The 26,229-nt window shown below is 43.0% G+C and overlaps 1 protein-coding gene across 3 annotated transcripts in view; it reads left to right on the top strand.

The window, feature by feature from the left end:
* Nucleotides 1-26,229, top strand: part of LOC112828965 (uncharacterized) — a 178,364-nt gene that overhangs the window by 16,016 nt on the left and 136,119 nt on the right. The window contains exons 2-3 of one of the 3 annotated variants that reach the window (XR_012381886.1): nt 17,674-17,757; nt 18,120-18,335. The exons of 1 other annotated variant lie outside the window; for it this stretch is intronic. The gene's annotated coding sequence lies outside the window, so the exon portion shown is untranslated. Of the gene's footprint in view, nt 1-17,673; nt 17,758-18,119; nt 18,336-26,229 lie in introns of those variants that run through there. One more of the 3 variants, XR_012381885.1, reaches the window with a different exon arrangement.

Consider the following 26,229-nt stretch of genomic DNA (forward strand, 5'->3'; position numbering starts at 1 on the left):
ACGCTTAACGACTGAGCCACCCAGGCGCCCCCCAGTATTTTTTTTTTTAAAGTAGGCTCCCCGCCAGCTGTGGGGCTTGAACTCACGACCCTGAGACCAAGCGTCTCATGCTCTACCGCCTGAGCCAGCCAGGCGCCCCTCACCCAATATTTTATATGCCAGTGAAATCACAGTAAAATGAACATCAGGGGTTTGGTCAAGGGAAGGACTGCAGTGAAAGTAGCCTCAGGTGCGGGGGTGGAGTGTGCGGTTTGTTTAAGAGACAGTGGACGGTGCGGGCCGTTGGGTGTCTCTGAGCCTATGCTCCGTCTTGATCCCTTTCAGCTTGGAGCGCCCCCTTCTGGGCTACTCTGTATCACGCGGTTTTGAGCTCCGCCCTGCCATATCCCTGTTTTCTTCTACCAGGAGAAATACGTGCCCTTCCGAGGTCTTGGCTGGTTTAGCAATTAGTAATTTCAGAACGTCACAAAGCTCTGCCCTCTAGTGGTTCTTTGGGAAACATTCACAATCTTTAAAAAAAAAACAACACCAAAACCCCCCCAAAAGACAGCCTTTAGTGCTAGCTGTATTTAAAACAGAATGGCCAGAGAGCGAGATGACTTGAGAGAGCAGAGTCCCTGCAGCTCCAGAATTGAAAACCCCTTTCTGCTTCAATTGTCACTCCTGGCCGTTAAGACTTTTAGGAGCCGTCCAAATCCATTTAGACTGTTTTAATAAAAAAATGAAGCAACACATCCCTGAAAACAAAACTTGGTTTTGATTCCTCTTGCTCAGGACAGTGCCTTGAGAGCCCTTTTATTTGTCGCCCTGTTTGTTTACATTACTGATGGATAACAAGGTCGGTTCTGGGATTGCATCAACCTCCTCTCTGTTTCTTTATGAAATATCCCTTTAGTGTTTCTCACTCTCTAACAAGTATTCCTGTTTTCTTGCGCATTGGGAAGAAAATGCCTTTAGTAACGTAGCCATTTTAATATTCAATTTTCCCCATTTCTTCAAAGTGAAGACAGATCTTAATTTATATGGCAAGCTGAACTGTGTGCTCTCTTCCTAAAGTTTTTAACTTTACCCTTAAGTTGACTCTTGCCTACTCGGTGACCTTGCACCCTAATTTTTCCGTTTACTTCCTGTACTGCATTTGAAGTGCCTATAAATCACATTGTAGGTCAGCCCTTTCCTTAACATGAATAATATTTGTATTCTCGCTGTGCAACACAATTTTACAACAATGCCAATTTATTTTTTTGGCAGTCTAGACTTTCATTCTTTTTTCTTTTTCAAAGCCCTATTGAATTTCAAGCCTCTGTCTTAGCTCTTGCGGTGATTACTGCTTTAATGCACTAACTTTTCACCTCTCGAGGCATATCTGGAGAATATCACATGGGAGGTTCTAGGTGGGCTGACCCAGTTTGATGTGGGTACAAAAGCAGAACTGGGCCCAGTCAGGCTGTGATGTGGAGGTAGACAGGGAAGGAGGGATGGCGACATAGGCCTGGGTGGGTAGATGCTCACCTGGTGCTTGGGTTGACCAATAACAGGTTTACTGCCCCTCTCCAGAGGACCCTCCTTTAATTAAAATAACATACTTTAATGATCTCGTAATCATTGGTTTGTTTCCAGAAGCTATCAGGTTGCGCGTGGAGAAGTCAGTGGAGCAGAAACAAGATCCACTGACCTCATCTCCCAAGCCATGGAGGAGGGAATTTCAGCATTTGGCCCAGGGAGGGTAGAACCAGATAGAATTTTTATCTCTGTCATATCTTCTTAGAGCCTAGCTTTTTATGATAAACTCTGGCCATTTCCCTTCTTACCACTCCCCCCCCCCTTGTGAAAATCACTCAACTGTAGTTTGTACCCATTTTTTGTTTGTGACCTCATGCTCTGTGTGTGTGTGTGCGTGTGTGTGTGTGTGTTGAGCGTTCTCTGTTGGAGGGCTTAGAATTCTTAACCCTACCCAGGCAGTCCACAGTCTTTACAAATCTCTGGGAACTCAGAACTTCAGAGTGTCGTCCCTGGCATATAATCAGTATTGTGGCCCAGCTTGCCTTTCAGGTAGATATAGCAAAATGGATGAGAGAGGACCCTGCGGTCAGATGACTTCCCTGTGTGATGGTGGACACCTCACATATCTTTTCTAAGCCTTATTTTTTTCATCTGTAAAATGGGAGTAAGTGTAACACAGGTGAGGAATAAATGAGGTGATTCATCTAAAGCACTTAGCAGCATGTAGTGCTCAGTAATATGAGTTATTATAATTATGAAGCTGGAAGATCCATTATAGGGGATCAGTTTATATGGTACAGACCCTGGACTATGGGTCAGAAAGGCCTGAGTTTGGGCTCCTAACTCATCGCTGTTAGCTACCCTGGAGCCTCATCTAACCACACAAGCCTTGGTGTTCTCCATAAGTTGATGACCATGTCGGTCCGCCCCAGGGCTGTTGTGAGGCTTCTGTTAGATACAGGGTGTACTGTGCTGGGCACATGGAGCCTAACACGTGTTAGCCGATTTCCCATCCTCCAAGTCTTCTAAGATGCCGTGTGTTGTCTCCACTAGGCATTTCAACCCTAGTTTCACTTGATATGAGCCAGAGATAAAGAAAAAGGGATCTGTTAGAATGACACCACCCCCACCCCATATTAAAAACAACCATTTAATACTTTCTTTCAGATATCTTCAAGAACCCAGGAGCCTTTGGCTCTGCAATTTAAAATACTAACTCAACTGAAACAAATATTGCTGTTCTGTTAAAATTAAATGACTGCGGATGTTGTTACAGAACAATGGATTGAAAGTTCTCCTAATCATTCTGTAGGAGAACACAACTCCCTGATTGGGAAGTTCTTCGGGGCACCAAGTGCTTTGGATGTTAACAGTCTGTTTGGGAAGATGTTATGGTGTGTACCTTCTGTGTGCCTTAGTCTCTTGGCTTGTACCTACGAATGCATCGCTCTGGCAGAATTTTTGCTTGAGTGTCCCAAAGGATTTTTTTCTTTTGTAAATAAAGAATTCAGTTTATAATCAGTGCTTTCTGGGGGTTGCAGAGGTGAGAGAAGGGGTCGTCCATTGACATGGGACCTATGCATGAAAGCGTCTTTCTGCTCTGCTCAGATGTGGGGCCTGTTGGCTCCACGGGCAGGTCTGTGAGAAACAGCAACACCCACTTTGGTGTGAGCAGTCTGTTTTCTGCTTACATATACAGACTTGATTTATAATCCTAGTCCGGACAGCATCTGAGTCTAATTACCTGGGTATATGAAAGTTCAGGAGATCTCAACTAAGTTTGCAATTCAGGGATGCGCTTTACCAGAAGCAGATGGAAAAAATAAAACACTTTAGTTTATGACTAGTTTTCTATTTGGGGGAAGTAGAAAGAACAAAAAGAGTTGCCAAATTGATCCTTGTCAAGCACTAATTAAATATTATTCATGATTAATTCTGATGTTGATGTATTCAGTGTTTTAGCGGTGTCATAAATATCTGAAAGAATGAAATAACTCACTTTGTGTAGCTCTAATAAATCATGCATACCACAGTTCCCACATGGCCTCGTGAGCCAGCCCCTTATTATTATTTTGTTAATGCATACACTTGTTAGTGACTTTTATGGAATATTATTAGAGATGTGAGAAAATAATTTCCTAATTATGCCTTGCAATTGCCATGTCATTCAGTTAACAAATACTTTTAAAATTATGAAGAATGAACAGTTTCTATTTTTTAGAGGTAGACACGGAAATATTTACAGATGAAATGTCTGGGATCGGCTTAAAAAAATACAGGTTGTCTGAAAGAGGGGTGAGTGGGTGGGAATATAGATGAAACAAGAGTAGCCACGAATTGATAATTCTTGAAGCTTAGTGATGATCCATGGGGGTTCATTATAATATCTTCTATTTTTGTATATTTGAGCAATTTTCCATAATGAAATATCTAAATGATTTTTCCTTGGGAAGGGGCTTAAGTTTATTTCTCAAGGAAAATTACAGTAATCAGTTTTTGTTGTAAGTATATGTTCCTTAAATTACAAATCATGGGTCAGAACGTGTTGTAAATCCAGTTTGGGGCTGATAGACTGATGATGAGGAGGAGGAGAATGAGGAGGGGTAGAAGGAAAATAGCAGTTGTAGCTTCTACTTCACTGAACATCAGCTGTGTGCGGGTACTGTGCTGCATGCTTTACACCGTTATTTCATCCTTGAGACAGCGAGGCAGGTTAAATATTTTTATCCTTAACTTTGTAGGTGAATAAACTGAGACAGAGATGAAATTACTTGTAAAGGTCACATGCTCTATGACAGAAATGAGGCATCCAGGTCCCAAAGCGAATTCTTTCTTTCTCTTTTTAATTTATAAGGAGACTGCACTTAGTGACACAGTTGGGCTGGAACTACGAATTCAAGTAATTTGAGCAGGAAGGGACCTTAGAGATGCTTTTGTTGGAGATGGCAACAGATGACTTGCTTACTCCCTGCTCCTATGCCCATGGTAGCAGACATAGCTAACGGATTGTGGCTCAGAATCCCACTCACCATAGTCCCAAACAGGTCAAAAGGCTCAGAATTGGCATTCCTTTAGAAACCTATTCATCACCTCTCATCCCTCTGACCGCCTTACCAGATGAGAAAACTGAGGCCTGGGGAGAGGCAGGACTCACTCAAAATCTCCTGGACAATAGGTGTCAAAGTCCTCATTTCTCCTGGCATCGGTCCAGGGCTCCTTCCCCCGCAATAGCTAAGGCTCCTTCCAGGTCAAACTTTGTATGATTCTACATGTGTGAATACATGGAAACTTGCTTAGAATAGTGCCTGGTACATGCTAAGGACTGGATCAGTATTGGCTATTATTATTTTTTAAAGATTTATTTATTTATTTATTTATTTATTTAACAGAGATAGAGAGAGAGCACAAGTAGGCAGAGCGGCAGAGAGAGGTAGAGGAAGAAGCAGGCTCTCCGCCGAGCAGGGAGCCCAAGGTGGGGCCCGATCCCAGGACCCCGGAATCACAACCTGAGCCGAAGGCAGCTGCTTAACCGACTGAGCCACCCAGGTGCCCCAGTATTGTCTATTATTAATATCATTATTTGTTATAAGGAGGCAAAATGTAAAATGGGCCAGCTCTCAGATATAAGAGTAGTGACTAAAACCAGGTCAGTTTGCAAAAGCATCTGCTAGTTTCCTAAAATGGTAACAGAGCCCTGAGCCGAAGCTGGCCACACAGCTGCAGCCTCAGGCCCCAGGGCCCCCTGGCAACACAGACTGCTCAGCCCTCGGTCCCCAGTCACTGCTCCTCAGGAATGTGCGTGGAGAGCACTGTGCTGAGGGCTCTGTCTGGTGTAGATTGATGATGTAAAGCAGCCGACCTTAACATTGCCTTTGTATGGCGCCAGCAGCACCCCCAGCCTCACCTTGTCCAGGCTTGGCAGATCCATAAACCACGCGGCTGGCTCGATGAGTTCCTGTTGTGATATGGCAACCAGATTTGGGCTTTGCTCCTGATCACGGGTCTCCCTCTCCGCCCCTGAAGGCTTTTGAATCGTTTGGTGACTCTGACCAACATTCCTTCCACCACTCACAGCAGAATTTTCATACATACAATGTCCTGCTGTCATAGTCTTTTATTCTTTGGTGGCTTCGTGGGTTGGCTCTGCTCTCCCCAGGAGCTTAGGAGTGATGCAGGTATTGTGAGTGGAATTCCTTTTTTTTTTTTTTAAATCTGTGAATTAAACAGCTAAGAAGCCCATGTAATTTGTGTGACAAGTGACAGCTTGTGTGAAAATAACTTACCCATATCCTGTTACACATTTGCATCCATTATGCTGGGTAAAGCCGTATGTCACTGGTAGACCATTCAGTCGTAGTCACCAATGTTTTCCTAGGTGAAAGGGTAATTATTTTTGCTATTTGTTCATAATTTATTAATAGTCAGTGAAGAACATTAGGGTAAAGGATTATTTCAAACAAAGTGACAGATCAAATGTGTGGAGGGCATAGTGATCTAGCAGTTGATAATAAAAGCTATTAGCGTAAAGATAAGCTTTCATTTGGGATCTGCATTTGCTACTACTGATTGGCATTTCAGATAAAATAGGTGCGTACAGAAGACTGAATAGGAACTTACAGAGAATACCAGTAAGCGGTTTCACTCTGAATGGAATCAGCTGTGTTCTAGAGTTAAGAGCAAATTTCCTATAATGTTATATGCATGCTGGAGGTAGTTTGCAGAGTAATTTTAAATGGCACGTGAATATTTTTTCTTTTAATAGTTATGTATTTATCTTAAATGTGCTAGGAAAACTGTAACTTATAAAACACATAATTTATTGGATTATTTATTATTTATTTTGCTTAGGCTGAGGTTAATTAGATATTTATGCTTTATATTTTTTATTAATCTTTAAAATTAACATGTTATTTATTATTTGTTTCGGGGGTACAGGTCTGTGATTCATCAGTCTTACACAATTCACAGCGCTTACCATAGCACATATTCTCCACAATGTCCATCACCCAGCCGCCCCATCCCTCCCAACCTCCTCCACTCCAGCAATCCTCAGTTTGTTTCCTGAGATTGAGAGTCTCTTATGGTTTGTCTCCCTCTCTGGTTTCGTCTTGTTTCATTTTTCCCTCCCTTCCTCTATGATCCTCTGTCTTGTTTCTCAAATTTCTCATATCAGTGAGATCATATCATAATTGTCTTTCTCTGATTGACGTATTTCGTGTAGCTTAATACCCTCTAGTTCCATCCACATCATTGCAAATGGCAAGATTTCATTTTTTTGATGGCTGAGTAATATTCCATTGTGTGTATATGTGTGTGTGTGTGTGTGTAAACACACACACACACACACACACACATATATACCACTTCTTTATCCATTCGTCTGTTGATGGACATCTGGACTCTTTCCATAGTCTGCCTGTTGTGGGTATAAACACTGGGGTACAAGTGTCCCTTCAGATCACTACATTTGTATCTTTGGGATAAATACCCAGATACTGGTGCAGTTTCTGGGTCATAGGGTAGCTCTATTTTCAACTTTTTGAGGAACCTCCATACTGTTTTCCAGAGTGGCTGCACCAGCTTGCATTCCCACCAACAGTGTAGGAGGGTTCCCCTTTCTCCACAACCTCACCAACTTCTGTCATTTCCTGACTTGTTAATTTTAGCCATTCTGACTGGTGTGAGGTTGTATCTCATTGAAGTTTTGATTTGTATTTCCCTGATGCCGAGTGATACGGAGCACTTCTTCATTTGTCTGTTGGCTATTTGGATGTCTTCTTTGCAGAAATATCTGTTCATGTCTTCTGCTCATTTCTTGATTGGATTATTCTTTGGGTGTTGAGTTTGATAAGTTCTTTATAGATTTTGGATACTAGCCCTTTATCTGTTATGTCATTTGCAAATGTCTTCCCCCAATCTGTCGGTTGTCTTTTGGTTATGGTGACTGTTTCCTTTGCTGTGCAAAAGCTTTTTATCTTGATGAAGTCCCAGTAGTTCATTTTTGCCCTTGCTTCCCTTGCTTTTGGTGATGTTTCTAGGAAGAAGTTGCTGCGCTGAGGTCGAAGAGGTTGCTGCCTGTGTTCTCCTTTAGGATTTTGATGGACTCCTGTCTCACATTGAGGTCTTTCAACCATTTTGAGTCTGTTTTTGTGTGGTGTAGGAAAGTGGTCCAGTTTCATTCTTCTGCATGTGGCTGTCCAACTTTCCCAACACCATTTGTTGAAGAGACTTTTTTCCACTGGACATTCTTTCCTGTTTTGTCAAAGATTAGTTGACCATAGAGTTGAGGGTCCATTTCTGGGCTCTCTGTTCTGTTCCATTGATCTATGTGTCTGTTTTTGTGCCAGTACCATACTGTCTTGATGATGACAGCTTTGTAATAGAGCTTGAAGTCCAGAATTGTGATGCCACCCGCTTTGCTTTTTTTTTTTTTTGACATTCCTCTCGCTATTTGGGGGTCTTTTCTGGTTCCATACAAATTTTGGGATTATTTATTCCATTTCTTTGAAAAAAGTTGATGGTATTTTGATAGGGATTGCATTAAATGTATAGATTGCTCTAGGTAGCATAGACATTTTCACAATATTTATTCTTCCAATCCATGAGCATGGAATGTTTTTCCATTTCTGTATTCCTCAGTTTCTTTCATGAGTATTCTATAGTTTTCTGAGTACAGATTCTTTGTCTCTTTGGTTAGATTTATTCCTAGGTATCTTATGGTTTTGGGTGCAATTGTGAATGGGATCTACTCCTTAATTTCTCTTTCTTCTGTCCTGGTGGTGTATAGAAATGCCACTGCTTTCTGTGGATTGATTTTATATCCTGCCACTTTAGATATTTATGTTTTAAAAAGTGAGTTAAAGAAAAGTGAGTCAAAGAAAAGAAATAAGTGAATAATTGTAAAGGTGGTGGTCAAATCTGACAAAAATTGAGATAATGATATGCGAATTAGTGATGTTTAAAGAACATTGGACTAAAAACTGGTTGGAACCTTGGGATTAGCTTTTCTTCACTGGGGATGGCCGCCGGTCTTGACGTAATATGTCTTATGGCAAAACCATCTGGAGCTCTTACAATATTCTACCTTTGATTTAAATTTTCAGCATAATATTATTCTTTAACTTTTGAAGCAAAAAGGAAAACAAAGCATGGAATGTGATTCAAAGTAGGAATTGGGAGATATTTTTCTTCTGAGTGTGAGATGAAAAAAGATGAAAGTCTTGAGTGTGTGCTTGGATAAGCTGAGGTCTTGTCCAAACTCTGCCATTCACTTCCTATTTGATCTCTGGGATGACCTCAACTTTCCCTGAAACTCAGTTTCCACATCTGTAAAATGAGAGGTTGAGTTGATCTCCAAGTTACCTCCTGGCCCTGAGTTTTTGACTCATTCAGAATCCTGAGAGGTGGGAAAAGTGAAGCCACCCTTAGTGGCCTGATGTTCTGGGAAATGTAATGTATTCCTTAGCCTTTGAAGAGGGGGTAACGAACGTCAGAAACTCAGTTGATGTCTTAAAGTGGACTAAATAACTTCTTTAAAGGGAACAGCACTCATCTGGAATGTAAATTTGGGTGTGCTTTTTAAGTAAAAACCGTTTCCATTTCTTCATCACACACAGGAGCTTTTTGGTAATTGGTGTCCCTCACTGGGCTCAGGGACAGGTCAGTGATGATTTCCCAAGCGAGCAAAACTCTAAAGCTGATTCTTGTAAACAGAGAGGAAGTTAGAGGAAAGGGAAGGACAACTCAGAGAGGGTAGCTTGAATCAAGACCTGGAGAAGGGAAAGAACACGGTTCATTTAGGGAAATGCAGGTACTCACGGATCCAGCACACGATCCTCGTGGTACCCCCTCTGTGCTAGGCATGTGACAAGTGATCTGGACAGACAGTTGCTTGGTCAGGCTGCAGTGTGTAGTGGTGATGGTGGGAAAGAAGTGAGACGTTGATGAGCCGGCCTCTCTCCCCAAGGGCCTCCTGCAGGGGCTTCGGAGGCCTTGCCGAGGCCTGAAGAGTTTGCTCATGCTGCTGCTCCCCATAAGCAGGCAATGGTTAAGGGGTGCCCGGTTGGCTCAGTTGGAAGAGCATGTGACTCTTGATCTCGAGGTTGTGAGTTCGAGCCCCACGTTGGGTGTAGAGATTAATTAAAAATGGAGTCTTAAAAGAACAAACAAAAACCTTTCCTTAAAAAAAAAAAAAAAAGAGGGGCACCTGGGTCACTCAGTCGGTTAAACGTCTGCCTTCAGCTCAGATCATGATCCCAGAATCCCGGGATCGAGTCCCACATCAGGCTCCCTGTTCACTGGGGAGCCTGCTTCTCCCTCTGTCCCTCACCCCTCTCTCACTCTCTCAAATAAATAAATAAAATTAAAAAAAAAAAAAAAGAAGAAAGCTTTGAGATCAGGAGAATTGTGGGAAGGATGGAGGCTTTGGGATGTACTTGCCCTCCTCCAACAGCTCAGTCCCTTTTGGGGCCTTTCCTGTGAGGGAATTTTCCTGAATCTGGTCAGTTGAAGGCCCCCTTGAGGCTCTACTGATAAATGTCCTTGCCCCTCTAGCCGGAGGCAGGGGGAGGGCCAATGACTGTGCCTAGCATGGGTCCCACTGTGGTCTCAGATGTTGATTCACAAGTCCCCCTCCCCCCTTTTTTTTGGTGAAAGCTGACTCTTCCCTTTGAGCTTCTTGCTTGGACAAGGAAGCATAATCTCAGGAGCTATTCCTGTGGATTAAAAACCATGGGCGTGTTTCTTCTTGCAGACATTCTTCACTTTGTAGCTAATTTGAGCAGACCGTGTCAGTGCCATTCTAGAGACAAGCAGCTTGTTCCTAGCAGCCTGTTCCTTCCTAACAAGCAGATCTGGGGAAGCCACTGCCAATTTGGTGAAAGTACAGTGTTGGAGCATAGGAGACTCAGCGCTGAGCCAGGCACCCAGGGGCGGGCGAGTGCTTTCTAGTTAGCTCCATTACCGAGAGGAGAGAGAGCATCTGGGCATGCAGCCTCTTGCCGTGTTGTTTGCAGTTGTTTGAGACTGCAGTAAAGAGAAGCCCCCCCACCCAAAAAAAAAAACCCATACCCCCAAACATAAGAAGAGTTCCACCACCACTGTTCATTTTAAGCTTTGCATTTGATGTCTATCCATTTGAGGAGTTAAAAAGTAAAAGACTGTCTGGCAGGCTTGTTGGACTGCTTCAGTTCAAAATCTGGCTCTGCTGCTTGCAGGGGGGCCCAGTGCAAACGGAACAATAATATGCCTTCTTTAGAAGATTTTGGGGTGGAGGGAATGTAAAGAACTTGGCCAAGCTCTTGGGAGGTGTTCCATGATTGGTAGCTCTTGTTATCACCTGGCGGACATTGTTGTTTTTCTGGTAATGATCACCCTTCTCCTGACACTGAACCCTGTAGTAACCATTAACAGCTTATGTGCATGGAGTATAGAGTTTAGCAAAGTTTCTATGTTTTTTACAAATAAGAGTTCAACTGAGCTGGAAGGTAAGTAGGGCAACTGTTCCTTCCCTCGTATAGGGGAGTAAACAAAAATTGGAGCAGTTAACAGATTTGGCCAAATTCCTAGAGTGAATAAAAGAGGAATCAGCACACAGGTTCAATCTTTGATTGAAGTCTTGTGCTTTTTTTTTTTTTTTAATTTTATTTACTTTTGAGAGAGAGAATGACAGAGAGAGAGAATGAGAGAGGGGAGGGTCAGAGGGAGAAGCAGGCTCCCTGCCGAGCAGGGAACCTGATGCGGGACTCGATCCCGGGACTCCAGGATCATGACCTGAGCCGAAGGCAGTCGCCTAACCAACTGAGCCACCTAGGCGCCCTGATGTCTTGTGCTTCTTATTGTGCCACAGTTTACTCTTAGGCCAAGAGTATCTCCTCGCTTCTGTAAGTGAATGGTCGTTACTCTTAGGAATCAGAACACCACCAGCCACCTGCGTCCTGATGTGAGCACTGGCCGGGCCACATCTGGTGTCCCAGTTTCAGGGGCAGGCAGGCAGGCAGACAGAGGTGAAGTTAGCAGGGCTTTGGCAGGGGTGTTAGAATCATGCCTGTGACAAATCTTGAAAACCCAAACCCAATATTCCACTGTATTTGCATTCAGGGGAGGGCTTCTTGCTGCTACAATGTGGCTGTCTTAGGAAAACGTACATGTGACATCAGCTTGGACAGGGAGTGTGATTCAATCTTTGCAGGGGCAACAATATTTCCAGTGATACCCCCTAACCATCCCCTGTATAATTCACAGTGGACATCAGGTTTGGGTCTGAGAGTATAATACTCATCTCTCTCAGAAGGCTCCGACTCAAGTCCGCATCCTCCAGCATCATTTCTTGTTGGTTCACTGTGGTTTATGGAACCGGGTCACCTGTACCTGGTAGATTCTGGTTCTGTGACCTGCAGGTTCCTTCTCGTTAGAATGCGCCTCGGATTCCATAGTTTGCGTTATTGCTTAAATGCCATTTCTTCACATCCGCAGAGACTAATTTTACTGCAATGGCAGACCTCAGTGTGAGCTATTCTTGCAGAATGTCCTGCGATGTCAGAGAGAGGGCAGGACTGTGAGCACCCCTGCCTGGGTTCTAATCTGGGTCAGTTTGCTGGGTGGGAAAGATCCTTCATCTGTGTGGCTGATGTTTCTTCTTGTCTGTGATGAGAAAGTTGAAGCTGTATCCAAATCTCCTTCAGCTTTTAAATTCTATGATGTTTAAGCAGTAGCTTAGGAACAATTTAGGAGAATCGATTGGAACACCTCACTCAGTCTGAGAATTGCTGAGTTGTGGAGACATGAATATTTTTATTCTTTTAAAACTTTGTTTTGTAGCTGTACCAGGGATTAAAAAAACATATTATTAAGCAGTTTCTATGTATTGCCTTTGCATGGAAGCTAAAGGCTTTTATTAAGATTTAAAAGCGTGTTTATTCTTATTTTCTTCAAAAATGTCTTAAGAGGGGTTATCCTCCCATCCAGAAGTTCCTATGCCTGGTTTATGGTCAGAAACATGGAGGAAACATTTAAAAGCTACAGGATTCCTAGGTATCTGCCAGACCTATGGAATTAGAATATCTGTGTTGTAAGGCCCAACGGTCTATATTTCAAAACAAGCAGAGAGTCAAGCAAACTTCCTAGGTGATTCTGATGAACAGCCAGGTCTGGGCAATCACTGCTAAGTTGGCTGATGTCCTGTGATTATGGTGGATTTGGTTTCTGATTCCTGACTCTGCCTTTCTCCTTCCAGTAGTTTTGTAGTGATCAGGGTGAGCTGCAGGGAATGATCTGGGTTACTGATTGGGTGGTGTGTAGGAGAGGAAGCCCAGGCCTGTACCAAGGCCCGAGGGTGATTTCTGCCGCAGGTTGATAATTTGTCTGCATAGCATACCCTGTCTTTGGTGCCCTCTCTCCAGGGACTTCTGACCTCCCTCATGTGCCCCTGACCCAAAGCAGCTCCCTCCTCATGCAAGTCAATAATCCAGTCCTACTTGCATTGCTTTCTTTCATTTTGGGGTAACTGTTTTATTGAGGTATCACTGACATTTCATACAATCCACCCATTTAAAGTGGATAACAGTGGTTTTTAGCATATTCACAAATAAGTGCGATCATCTCTTTTCAAAGAAACGCTGTACCCTCTGGCTACCATTCCTCCATTGCTTGCCACATCTCCCAGCACCAGGCAACCACTGATCTGCTTTCTGTCCCAGCAGATTTGCCTTTTCTAGATGTGTTGTGTAAACGGAGTCATAGAATATGTGGCCTTTTGTGACTCCTTTCACTTAGCATGTTTCCAAGGTTCATCCATGTAACAGTGTGTAACAGCACTTCATTGCTTTTGATGGACAAATAATATTCCGTTGTATGGCTAGCCTACATTTTATTGATCTATTTATCCACTGGTGGACATTTGGGTTGTTTCCACTTTTTGGCCCTTATGAATACTGCTGTGTGAACATTTGTGTACAGATTTTTATGTGGTTATATGTTTTCATTTCTCTTAAATATATACCTAGGTAGGGTGTTGTGGGCTGGATGGTAACTTAATGTCAAACTTGGACTGTTTTCCAAATGACTGCACCATTTTACATTCCTGCCAGCAGGATACGAGGGTTCCAGTTTCTCCTTGTCCTTGTCAACACCTGTTATTTTCCAGTAACACAAACAGCCACTTGAATGAGTGTGGAGTGATATCTCATTGTGGTTTCCTTTCTTCCTTTTTAAAGGGGATTCCTGCCAAATATAATTTATTTAATCCATCTACAAAAAGTCTTTTTAAAATCAAAATTAACTTTTAATTGTTCACTGTAAAAAAAAAAACCTGACGTTTTTAATAAAGATAAAAAAGTAGAAAACCCAAATCACTCACAATCCCACCACCTAGGGAAAACTAGTGTATACTATGGAGCATCTCCTCTTAGATTCCTTCTTTATGCAGTATTCATTTTTAAGAGGAGAATTTGGTAGACTCAGTGAAACCAATTGATAGGATTACGGGGGAGATATTTTTGAGCAAGAAGAACCCTGACCTTTCCCCTTCCCACCTGAGATGAGACCAGGATTGGGCCTCTTGGCTGCATCCCTGCGAAGTTCTGACCTATATGGTAAATGGAAGAAATGCTCTTCTTTCTGACCCCAGCTGTGTGTTGAGAAACGTATCTAACTTTTAGCAATGTAGCTGTTAGCAGTTGCTGAATGAAGGTCCCTGATGCCACTTAGACTCTGAGTAGGCCCTTGGGGTGTGGGTTGGTGGTGGCGAGGTTCTCTTACACCCTGAACCTAAGAAACTTTTGACATGTGCTGTGAGAGGCATACTTTCTTTTTTTAAGCATTGATCACATTGGACTCATTGGATGAAGGAAAAGATCATGCATGTTGCTATGCTGTCTTTGGTACATGACCCACATGTTGGCATTGATTTAAAAAAGGCAATCTTTTTCTAACAGCCAGCTGATTAAGAGTTCAGTGGTAACTTCTTATTTTCATAACAACTGAAATTGTCAAGAGTTCATTGTAGGGGTGCCTGGGTGGCTCAGTCGGTTGGGCATCTGACTTTGGCTCAGGTCATGATCTCAGAGTCCTGGGATCAAGCCCTGCATCGACCCCTCACTCAGTGGGGCGTCTGCTTCTCCCTCTGCCCCTCTCCCACTCATTATCTCTCTCTCTCTCTCTCTCTTTCTCAAATGAATAAATAAAATCTTTTAAAAAAAGAGTTCATTGTAAATCCGTGGTTTGTACCTTAGAATCTTTTCTCCCTTATCAGCAGTGGTGTTCTACCTGGCAGCCAGGTAGCTAAGGCTAGTGCAGTCTATTTTATATTTTAGTTCTAATAATAAAAACTAAATATTGTGGAGCACTCACTGCATGTCAGGTGTCCTCTAGTCTTTTACATGGATTATTTCATTTCGTCCTCAAAGCCACCTCACAAGGGACGATTCATCACTATCCCAGGATAAGAAAGCTGAGGTTGCACGTCTTGGCCGGGACAGGCAGTGTGGCTGTGCTACCATTCCAGAAAATGGCACTTGCCTAAAACTCATCATGAACTAAAACAGGGAAACGATATGATTGAAGAAAGAAGGTTTGCTTGTCTGGACTGCCTGTACCACTCCCTGACTGAAAAGCTCCTTCTTCTGTTTTGTTGTTGGATGTTGCACACTGGGCTACCTCAGGGGAGGGTTGCCCGTACTACTTGGAAAGGAAGTCTAGAATTAAGTGAGGTAAACTTCCCCTGCAGGGGACACCACTCCAATTATATACTTTTGGCTACTTAAGCACTTTTCCTGGGAATGCACGTGAGGAGTGAGAAGAAGCTGGGATTGGTTCAACTCCTTTTTCTTGATCCCGCCATCCCGAGACACCAGGTCATGAGAGGAATGCGAGCGGTGCACTGGGAGCCTTAGGAGGGTGGGGTGGTAGCTCGGGCACAGGAGCCCTTGGAAGGGCCTTGTTGGGGAGCCGGACGCTCTGTGAGTGGTCTGGGGCATGGGGGCGGAAGGTCACCATTAACCACCAGCCCGCCATGAGCCAGGCGCTGCGCTCGGCTCTTCTTGGGGGTTGTGTCATAACAAGCGCTGTTGTCGTAAATAGCTAATAAAATTCTATTTTATTCTGACCACCACTCAGTGCGGAAGGTGTTATTAAGTGCCCAAAACCCTTTTGGAAAAGAGCTGGTGTGAATAGTTAAGACTGTCATCCCTGTTGAATGGACACATTTGCAGGCTCAGAGAGATGAAATAATGTGTTTCCCAATCCCCAAATGACAGAGCCAGGGCTGCAGTTCTGCTGTGACTCCAGAGGCCGTGTGAGTATATATTTAGTTAATTTTCTGGAGCCCATGAATCTAAGTCCCGTGCACTCTTGTGTGACCATGGTGTGGGGTTGGAGCAAGCAGTCCGCTGGCCTAGTCGGGAGGCGGCCAGGATTCGATGATTGCTGACTTCATGTCCCATCTTTTACCAAAAACTAATTGGAATGAGTTGAGAGTTTTAAGCAGTGTTTCTTTCTTTCTTTCTTTCTTTCTTTCTTTCTTTCTTTCTTTCTTTCTTTCTTTCTTTCTTTCTTTCTTTCTTTCTTTCTTTCTTTTTCTTTCTTTCTTTCTTTCTTCTTTCTTTCTTTTTTTAAAAAATATTTTATTTATTTATTTGACAGAGAGAGACACAGCAAGAGAGGGAACACAAGCAGAGGGGGAGTGGGAGAGGGAGAAGCAGGCTTCCCGAGGAGCAGGGAGCCCAATGTGGGGCTTGATCCCAGGACCCCGGGATCACGGCCTGAGCCGAAGGCAGACAGACGCCTAATGACTGAGCCACCCAGCCGTCCTTTAAGCAGTGTTTCTAAAGAATTTAGTGGTTAGGGACTCAGGATTAGGGTCAGACCTAGGTTGGAATTCAGACCTCGGGCTACTTATATATACTCCATATGCTTTTATTTGTGAGGAGGGGATGATACTGCCCATTTGACAGAGTTGGGATGATAATGCTTAGTACGTGGTAAATGCTCAAGAAACATTAGCTGTTACTGTTATTACCACCTATGGATGCCCTTTTGTACTCCCCTGACACTTTTTTTTCTTTTTAAAGATTTATTTATTTATTTATTTATTTATTTATTTGATGGGGGGCAGAGAGAGAGAGAGGGAGAGAGTCTTAAGCAGACTCTGTGCTGAGCATGGAGACCCACAGGGGGCTCAATCTCATGACTTGGAGATCACAACTTGAGCAGAAATCAGGAGTTGGCTGCTTAACTGACTGTACCACCCAGGCGCCCCTCCCCCTACTTTCTTCTAGTCCCCCGGAGGGGCCTCCTGGACACCCTCTTCCGTTCACCCCCATTGAGACCCACTAGATTCAATGATTTTATGGAAAGGTATTCAGGAATTTCATTGATTCTGCTTTTGTTTGGAGTTTGCTGGTTGGATGCCTTCAGGCTCTGGGAGACTCATTTGCTGCACTGGGTCTCCCAAGGCTGTGTGTAGCTTCCATATTGACACCTGTCTGGGGCCAGAGCTGCTCTATCAATTCTTTATTAAGACCGGTTATTTTTTATTTATGATGCTTGTGTGTTCATTAAAAATGGCACTCCCTGTTGGGGATACCATCAAGGCTTTTAGCCAGTTTTTATCAGGTTGTTAGAGTAGATATGAATATTTTAATAGAGAGAAAGAGCAAAGCCTTCAACAGACTTAATTTGTTCTGGAATCTAAGTGACAGGCTTAACAGGGGTGCCAAGTAATTCAGTATAATCAGCCCAGATAGTGGAATAAGGAACACAATTCAATGGACCAGGGAGCTTTTCCAGAGAGGCCGCAAGGGGATTTTCTGCCCTTGAGCAGCTGTAAATCACTGTATCCTGCATCCTTTGAGTCCAGGTAAGCTCTTGCATAGCCACAGGCAGCTTCTAGCCCCTGTTAAGTTCCCAGGAAGCCAGGGGGAGCGTTTTTGCAAATTCCATTTTAACATTTATAGAATTCTTTTCCCAGGATGCTGATCTTATTAAATTATGTACAAAATGATGGATAAGTCAGGTCACTGCTGCCCATTAAAAGAATATTTGGGCCTCAGTCCTGATTGCAATCCTAGATGCCATGGCTGGTTTCTTGGTGTAGTTTAAAAATTAACCACTTGGGGGAGCTTTATGATTGAATTTTAAAATCCATATATATATTTTTTTTAATATGTGACTGAGATCCAGATGAATACCACCCCCCCCCACTCCAGTGACAAGCTACTGAAGCAAGCAATGGTTGCAGAAATACAATGATAAATCAACGTGAGTGGTTTTACTTTATTGGCAATTCCTCCCTCTGGATTTTGAAGTTATTCTTGATTTTTTAAAAGCTTCCCTTTCAAACTGAAGTAGTTTAAAGATAAAATAAAGAATAGCAGTACTTTCTGCTGTTTCTCGGATGAGTGTTCTGCATATGTATGCAGACATCAATGCATACTTAAATAAATGCTTGTCCCAGTTAATTTTTAATAGCCACAGCACCAGAAAAATCTCCTTTGAAGTTTTATGAACATGGTCAATTGCAAAGAAGATGAAATCACGAAACCAAATGTCTGAGCAGGGAATGCTGTTTTGCAGAGTGTTCGCCATGTAACTCTCCATCACTCTTTCTCTCTTTCACATAGGTGGGGCCTGGAGAGGTCTAATGAAGGACAGTCCCTTGCTGCCCGGGCATATGTCCAGGTTCCAGATGGTCTTTGGGGTCTACCCAGATTTGGACAGTTTTGAAATAATGGAAAGCTAGTTAGGGTTCCTAATTAGGACATTTGCTAGAGAATGTTGTCACAATATGGACACACTATTAACCCATTTTACTATGGAATAAAATGAAACCAATTATAAATGCACATATACAAGTGTGACTCTATGTGCCCACCTGCCCGCCCAGAGGGAGTGGGAAAGTGTTTCTCAGAGGGGGATGGCTTGCTCATTGTCTAAAGCTCAGTGTTGTTCTGTTCTCTTCTTTTCTCCTCTTTGTCTTCTCCTTTTGAGTTGTCAGAGCATTCTAGAGTCTCTTCTCATTTACTTAGGGTTCAATTATTATATTAATATGGCTCTGCTATTTTGACAAAGCCTCTTTCTTAGTTTTCCTTCTCTCTCTCCGGAAGAAGAAGGGAGGAATGCCTTTCAGCCTTTTGTCCCTCGGGTGAAGGGCATCGCTGTCTCTGAGCAGCTGCTGCTGTCCCCGTATCTGCCTCCTTCCGTGCCATTTCCTCCCGCCCCCAGCGTGCTCAGGCTCACCTTGCCCCGCCGCTCTCTCCCTGGGCAGCCTGGCCTGGCTCCATGTGGGCAGCCCGCTCTGTCATCAGTGCTCCGTGAGGACAAGTCTCGGGTCCCCACTCCAGTGGGGACCCCCTTCCTCCCCTCCCCCCCAGTCACTTGTTCACCATCTTCATTGGTCACATCGATATGACTTTCACTGTCTGCTCAGTGGAGGAGAAATCTCGCTTCCTCAGGAACCCTGTTGCTCCCACCAGGAAGACTTTTCTTCAGGAGAAAAAAAAATTGCTGCTTGCTCCTATTTTTATTTTTTGGTTTTTGGCTTTCACAGAGTGGTTTTCAAACTTTTCTTTGTAACCATGGACTTTTTTTTTTTTTTTAAATAAATCATACACAGAAGCCCAGACCCATCCATGCCTGACTTCAGAGAGCTCTGTGGCAGATTGTTCTTTAAGACAGCTAAAACCATTTCTGCTGACATCTTTTACAGTGGGACTCTGCTGCTTCTGCCATCAAGGGGTGGAATCTGTTTCTCGTCCCCTGGAATCTGGTGGCCTTTCCACTGGCTTAGACCATCAGAGTGGGGTGAGGGGCTGGTAGCGGTGCTGACTAGGTGCCAGCCCAGCTTCGAGCAGCCTTGCAGCTCCCACTTCCATCTTCACGGGTCCTTGCCCTAAGACGACAAGGTGAAGAAACCGCCCCTTCTGTCCTCTTGGGTCCTTACCCTCAGATCCCCAGGGGAAGAAGCTGCTGTACTCCGCCAGAGGATGAGAGGCCGTGGGGGTGAGAACTGAGGCCACCTAGCCAACATCCGGGGCTGAGCGCTGTGCACATGAGGAGGCATCTCGGGCCTTCCAGGCCAGGTGACTCCCCAGCTGATGGCAGGAGGATGAGCGAGCCCACTAGAAAAGCAGAGGGACCATCCAGCAAAGTGCAGAATTAAGAGAAATAGTCAATTCTAAGCCACTACATTTTGGGCTTACATAGATGACTGAACTAGAAATAAAAATGGATGGCCGAAAGAGGTGCCCTTCAAGGAAAATCTTATGCTAAGTCTGCTGTGTGTGCGTAAGCCAGCTTATTTTTATTTATTTATTTATTTATTTATTTATTTATTTATTTATTTATTTTTAAGATTTTATTTACTTATTTGAGAGAGAGAGAGAATGAGAGAGAGCACATGAGAGGGGGTTGGGTCAGAGGGAGAAGCAGACTCCCTGCTGAGCAGGGAGCCTGATGTGGGACTCGATCCCGGGACTCCAGGATCATGACCTGAGCCGCAGGCAGTCGCTTAACCAACTGAGCCACCCAGGCGCCCAAGCCGGCTTATTTTTAATTATGAAATCAGTTTCTGAGCTATGACAGGGTAAACAGAGAAGAGACGGCTTCTAGCGGCCCCACGTTGCTGCCTCCCCCACCTGTCCTGCCCCCTGAGGACTCAGAGCGAAGGCATTTATCCATCAGGGCTGGGACACCGCACGACTCCAGGGGGCACCATTCACATGGTTGTATAGTTCACATTGTGGCCCTACCCGAGGTGGCAGTCAAGGAGGTGGCAGAGCTGGGATTTCAGATTCCCAAACCTGAACACTTCATTTTATATGACTTCGTTAAACTTTTCACTTCTCTGAGCTACTTTATTTCTTCTATCTCTATCTCTGTATCCCAATGTCAGTCTGTCTATTCCCCCATCCACCCATTCATCCGTCCATCCATCCATCCATCCATCCATCCATCCATCCAGCTATCCATCCATCCGTCTACCCACCCATCCATCCCTGCCTCCTTCTACCTACCACTCACCTTGTCATCTATTTAGTCAAATCAGTGAAGGTATTGAGTGTTAATAATTAAGGTCTGAATTTCCAGTTTCTTGAAATATACGTGGAAACATGAATTCCCTAATGTGTATTCTTATTCTTAAGTTCATTTGAAATAAAAATTTTAATTACTGAATGTTTAAAACAACCGGAAAAGAAAATCATTTTCTAGAAACCCATGTGTCCACAATACAGATTTCATATTGTGCCATATTTGCTTCAGATTTCTTTTGTCCCTCATTTTAAAAATGAAAATAGAATAATGAGGGTCAAAGCTCTGCCCCCTCTCTTTTACTTCTTTCCCTAGCTTAAAGATGGCATGTCATATCCATGTCACATTCCCATGCATGATTTTGCATATTTACTACATCTGTCTGTATTCATAAATAATATTTAGTATTATTTTGAGTTTTATAGGTTGTATTTACCATCAATATGCTTTTGCACCTTGCTTTTGCCCTTCAACACTATTTTTTTGAGATTTATTCATTTTGACATGTATACATCTAACTGAGGAGCCGTTAAGTTGTTTTACTTCTTTTGCAGTTACAATAATGCTGTAGTGAACCTCTCAGAACAGTCTCCCTGTTCACAGGTGCATGAGCTTCTATAGGGCAGACACCGGGGAATGGAGTTGCATGTCTTCGCTTTCCTGTTCAAAATACTCTTTGAAGTGCTTGTGCCTGTTTACCTCCAACAACACTCTCCTGCAGTTTCTATTTCCCCACATGCTCACTACAACTCATGTTATCTAGTGTGTATCAAATGGTATCTCATTTTTTATTTCTATTTCCCTGAGCATCATTGCATAGTTGTATAGGTCATTCAGATTTCCTTTTTGTGGAATGCTTAGTCATAACATCCTTCGCCTATTTTTCTACTGGATAGTCTTTGCCCTTCTTACTGATTCATTGGAAGTTTCTTGTTTCTGGTGTTGTTCTTAAATATTTTCTGGAAGCAGATCCTTTATCAGCTAATTGTATTGCAAGTACCTTCTATGTCAACAAACACAGTTTAGCAAGCTCCATTCAGTCTCTTGCAACTGTGGGTCTTTTATGTCTCCTAAGTAAGCATTCAGAATGTTGTAAGTCATTACATATTACTGGTCATTACCTATTACTAGGTCAGTCAGACATGGCCAAAAACCAACATGGTAAGGAGTAAGGCATTGCTAATGACCTCATTTACCAGACCTGTATTTCTCTTCTCACTAACCTCTGCTTATCAAAATCACACTCTAGCAACTGCTGAGTCAGCACAAGGAACTAAAAGGCTTGTTCCTGGTGCTAACTAATGAGTCAAATCAATGAAAGAGAATTAATTCATGATAAGTCTATCCTACCTAAAACAGGCCAATCCTAAGCATAAATAACCCACATTACATTTCATGTGTCCTGGAGAGAATAAGTTCATTTAATTGAGTCTTCTCAGCCAGCTGCATCAACAGCTTCAGTAATGACCTGTAGGTAGTGACCTATAACACTGTGGGACCAGTGGCCCTAGGGTAGGTCATGGAATCTGTATATTAAAAAGCTACTGCAGAGGATTATGCTAATAATCTCTGAATTAGGCCATCTGGTTTTCTGGGCACCACTCTGCCTTTACTATAGGGCTACCTTCTGTGGAAGAGGGTATTTTTCCCCAAGACAAGGCAGGAAGCAGATCCAGGTATGGGAAGAGGATCCCAGGGAAGAACAGGAGCTTCCTCCCTGTCTCAGGTACCCCCTACAGACTAGCTTCCTATCCGAAAATCTGTCTTATTCCCATTAATTGCCATTAGGAGTCTTCACAACTCTTGCCACCACTCTGGCCTAAATGAAACAAACACAACAGCATACAATCCATTGCACCTCCTCCAAAGTGAGACCACACATGAGACCTGGGGGATTGTTTTCTTACTGCTAACCTGGGAACTGGTTCCCTGAGTCCTAAGATTTTTATTTTATTTCGTTTTTCGAAATGTGCTCTAAGTCTAATGATCCATTTAAAAGAACAGTCACAGTCACTAAACCTCTTGGAATAGAACCCTTAAGACTTTGTGTGACTCTGTGTTTTGCTAATGTTGTCAGGATGATCCTTGGGTTGTTCCAGAGTCAGGCAGAAGGAACACACGGGTGGGTCTGAAGGAAGATGTGGGTAATTATCAAGTCCAGCAGCTCCTCCTGTTGAGCCTTTGTTGCCTGCAGAGTTCTGTGACTTCCGGAAGTGGTTGTTAGGGATGGACCAACAGTTTTCTGTGCTGCCTAAGCTAAGGAAGCATTATGCTGAAACATAGTTTTTGAAGTGTCTCTTTAACAGAGTAACAGGGCCATCCTAATCCTTGACTGCTTTAGTTCTCCAAGGAGCACAGAAGCCTCCAAGGAGTTGGCCAGTTTGCATGGGAAAATGATTCTGGCCCTTCCTTCCTGCAGATCAAGTTGCCCTGCCCCTGCAGGGCAAAGGGGTGCTTACACCCTTTCCATGTTCTACTCACACTGTTGTGTGCTATGGAGTCTGACATCAGCTACAGAATAGAGTCCTTCATGGGGTTGCATTAACTCTCAGACTAAATTCTTCTTCTCTGTTTTCCTCTTTCAGTTCTTTCCAGAGCCTCCTATGGAGAGAGCCAGTGTTCAAATCCTATCACTTGCTAGCTGTGTGACCTTAGGCAAGTCCTTTAACCTCTTAGAGCCCCAGCTTTTTCTTCTTTATTTTCTTTATTTTTTTTAAAAGATTTTTTCATGTATTTGACAGAGAGAGCAGGAGAACACAGGCAGGGGGAGTGGCAGAGGGAGAGGGAGAAGCAGGCTTCCCGTTGAACTGGGAGCCCGATGCAGGACTCGATCCCAGGACCCTGGGATCATGACCTGAGCCAAAGACAGACGCTTAACGACTGAGCCATCTAGGTGCCCCAGCTTTCTCTTCTTCTTCTTCTTCTTCTTTTTTTTTTTAAAGATTTTATTTATTTATTTGACAGAGAGAGAGCACAAGTAGGCAGAGCAGCAGGCAGAGGGAGAGGGAGAAGCAGGCTCTCCCCTGAGCAGGGAGCCCGATGCGGGGCTCGATCTCAGGACCCTGGGATCATGAGCTGAGCCGAAGGCAGACGCTTAACTGACTGAGCCACCCAGGCATCCCATCTCTTCTTTAAAATAAGAATAATAGTAGTGCCAATCTCATAAGGTAGAATCAGGACTGGTAATTTGTAGGGCTCAGTGTAAATGAAAATGTGGGGCCCTTTATCAAAAAATTATTAAGAATTTCAAAATAGTGGTCGCAGAATGTGAAACCAAGTGTGGGGCCCTTCTAAGCACATGACCCTGTGTGACTGCATAGATTACACACCCATGAAACCATGGAATCAATGAGATAAGTAGTATTACTATTACTCCTATGAGTTTGTGTCTTCTGTTTCCTTTTTGTGCTCTAGGTTTGCCAGGAATAGCCAAACATGCCCTCCATCGAAATACGCACACATGTACTTATTATTCAGTTGTTCTTAGGGTCCCTTAAGTCTGTTGAGTTTGCTTTTCTTTTTTTCTTTGCTTGAACCTAATAACAGAAATCATTAGATATAAGGTTCTGATTTCATTCAGAATGCCTCAGTTTGTACATTCCACTTTTCCTTTGATCCTTCTCCATGTTCATACTTTTGTATTCTCCTTATTTCCATGTTGTTCCATGGTTTTCCTAAGTTTTTAAAAAGAAAATCATGAAATCAGAGAAGGAGACAAACCATAAGAGACTCCTAACTATAAAAAACAAACTGGGGGGTGGGGGGGGGGGGGGTTGGGGGGGTGGGGTAATAGGGTGATGGGCATTAGGGAGGGCACGTGATGTAATGAGCACTGGGCGCTATAGACAACGGACGGATCACTGACCTCTACCTCTGAAACTAATAATACATTACACTATATGTTAATTGAATTTAAATAAAATTAAATTAAAAGAAAGTCCTTTAAAAAATTAATGAGATGGTAATTCCTTGTTAACAATTAAAACAGATGCTCATGAAGGAAATGGGGGCTAGCAAGAGAGGAAATGGGATGGAACCCAAGAACTGGAGAGAAAGACAGAAGAGAGATTTCGAGGGCTTAAGTGTTTTGGTGACTGGGGTTTGGTTCATAATAATTACAGCTGACCTGCCATGCGGAAGACTTTCCAGAGCTCGTCTCATTTGATCCTCACAATGACCTGAGAACGAGAGATGGGGTTGTTTTCCCTGGTAAACAAGAGAGAAACAGAGGCATGAGACGTCAAGTAACTTGCCTCAGGCCACAGAGCTAGTCAGTGTTGGCTCAAAAGAGGAACTGCTCGGGCGGGCAGACTCATACAGGGCTGTGTGTGTTCTGTTGTGGTGGCTGTTAACTGTGACCGCAGCGCGTTGAAGTCAGTGCCAGTCCTTTTGTCATTTCATCCCTACGTCCTTCATTATGCATTTCTAGAAAATACGGGCATTTTCTTATGGGACTGTAGCACCATAATGATACCTGACAAAATTAGCAGTAATTCTTTGATATTACATGTAACCCAATCCTACCCAAATTCCACTGATTGTCTCCAAAACGTAATTTTTTAAATCTTGATTCATACATACCAGGAGGCAAATAATGATCTCTATATTGCCATGCTTGTTATATTTCTTAACTTTATTTTCATCTAGGGCAGACTCATCTTTTAAAAAAAATGTCATTAACTGAAAAAGCCTGGTCAACTGTTCTATAGAGGTCCCCAATTGGGGTTTGTTTGCTCCTCCTTGATACTACTTGACTTGCAAGAACCTGTTGTTTTAATTCCTACACTGTATGTCGCCTCTCTTCGAGGTGTTGTTCTGGGTCAAGCAAAAAGCAGACCTCCTTTTTGAAATCTCTTTGAAAGATATCCAGAAAGATTGAATTTGTTTCTCAGTGCTTTTCCTTTGGATTTTTGGATTTGTTTTTAAGTATTAGTCTTGTATTTCCCCTAGGGATGGATCATCATTTAACTCTTTTCTCTGCTGTTTTATGTTTTGTGTACAGCTTTTCCCTTCTTTAAAAATGCTTTAGTGAACATCTTTGCAAATATAATACTTTTTATCATTTCGTTAAGATACTTTTTGTCATTTCTCATTCAGTTAGGGTGTCAAAAGTTATGATCATTTTAGTGGTTCAGAAAATTACTTTCCATAGGAATGCATTTTTTTTTTACATTAAAAAATTAAAACTTAAGTTTTCTCAGATTCAGTTGCAAGATCCCATGGGTTCTTTGGGTAACCACAGATTCAGGGGTGAGTGTATAATTGAAGATTTGTCCCTATAATCTTTCCTAATATTTTTTTAAAGAAATGACAAAAGAGATTGCATTGCATGACCCACAACAACAGGTCCAAGAGAGGCAACATACAGTGTAGGGAGGAAATGAAGATAATTGAAATGATGTCCAGACATACTGGCTTGTATCACAATGTCACAATATTGTGATGTGGGCTTATTTCAGTACACCTGTTTTAAAGATTTTATTTTTAAGTAATCTCCACACCCAACATGGGACTTGAACCCACAACCCCGAGATCAAGAGTCTCCTGCTCCACCGACCGAACCACCAGGCGCCCAGGACACCTGTTTTAAAGGAGATTTTGTTTTGGTATGATCTAGTGGATTCTAGGTTGGTTATTTAATGAATTCTACCAAGAGCCAATCCATTTCAAAAAGATCCTTAGTCTGTTTAAGCATCTAAAGCA

This window comes from Callorhinus ursinus, unplaced genomic scaffold, assembly GCF_003265705.2.
Source record: "Callorhinus ursinus isolate GAN/ISIS: 27379988/994484 unplaced genomic scaffold, GSC_fseal_2.0 scaffold21, whole genome shotgun sequence".
Taxonomy (NCBI): domain Eukaryota; kingdom Metazoa; phylum Chordata; class Mammalia; order Carnivora; family Otariidae; genus Callorhinus; species Callorhinus ursinus.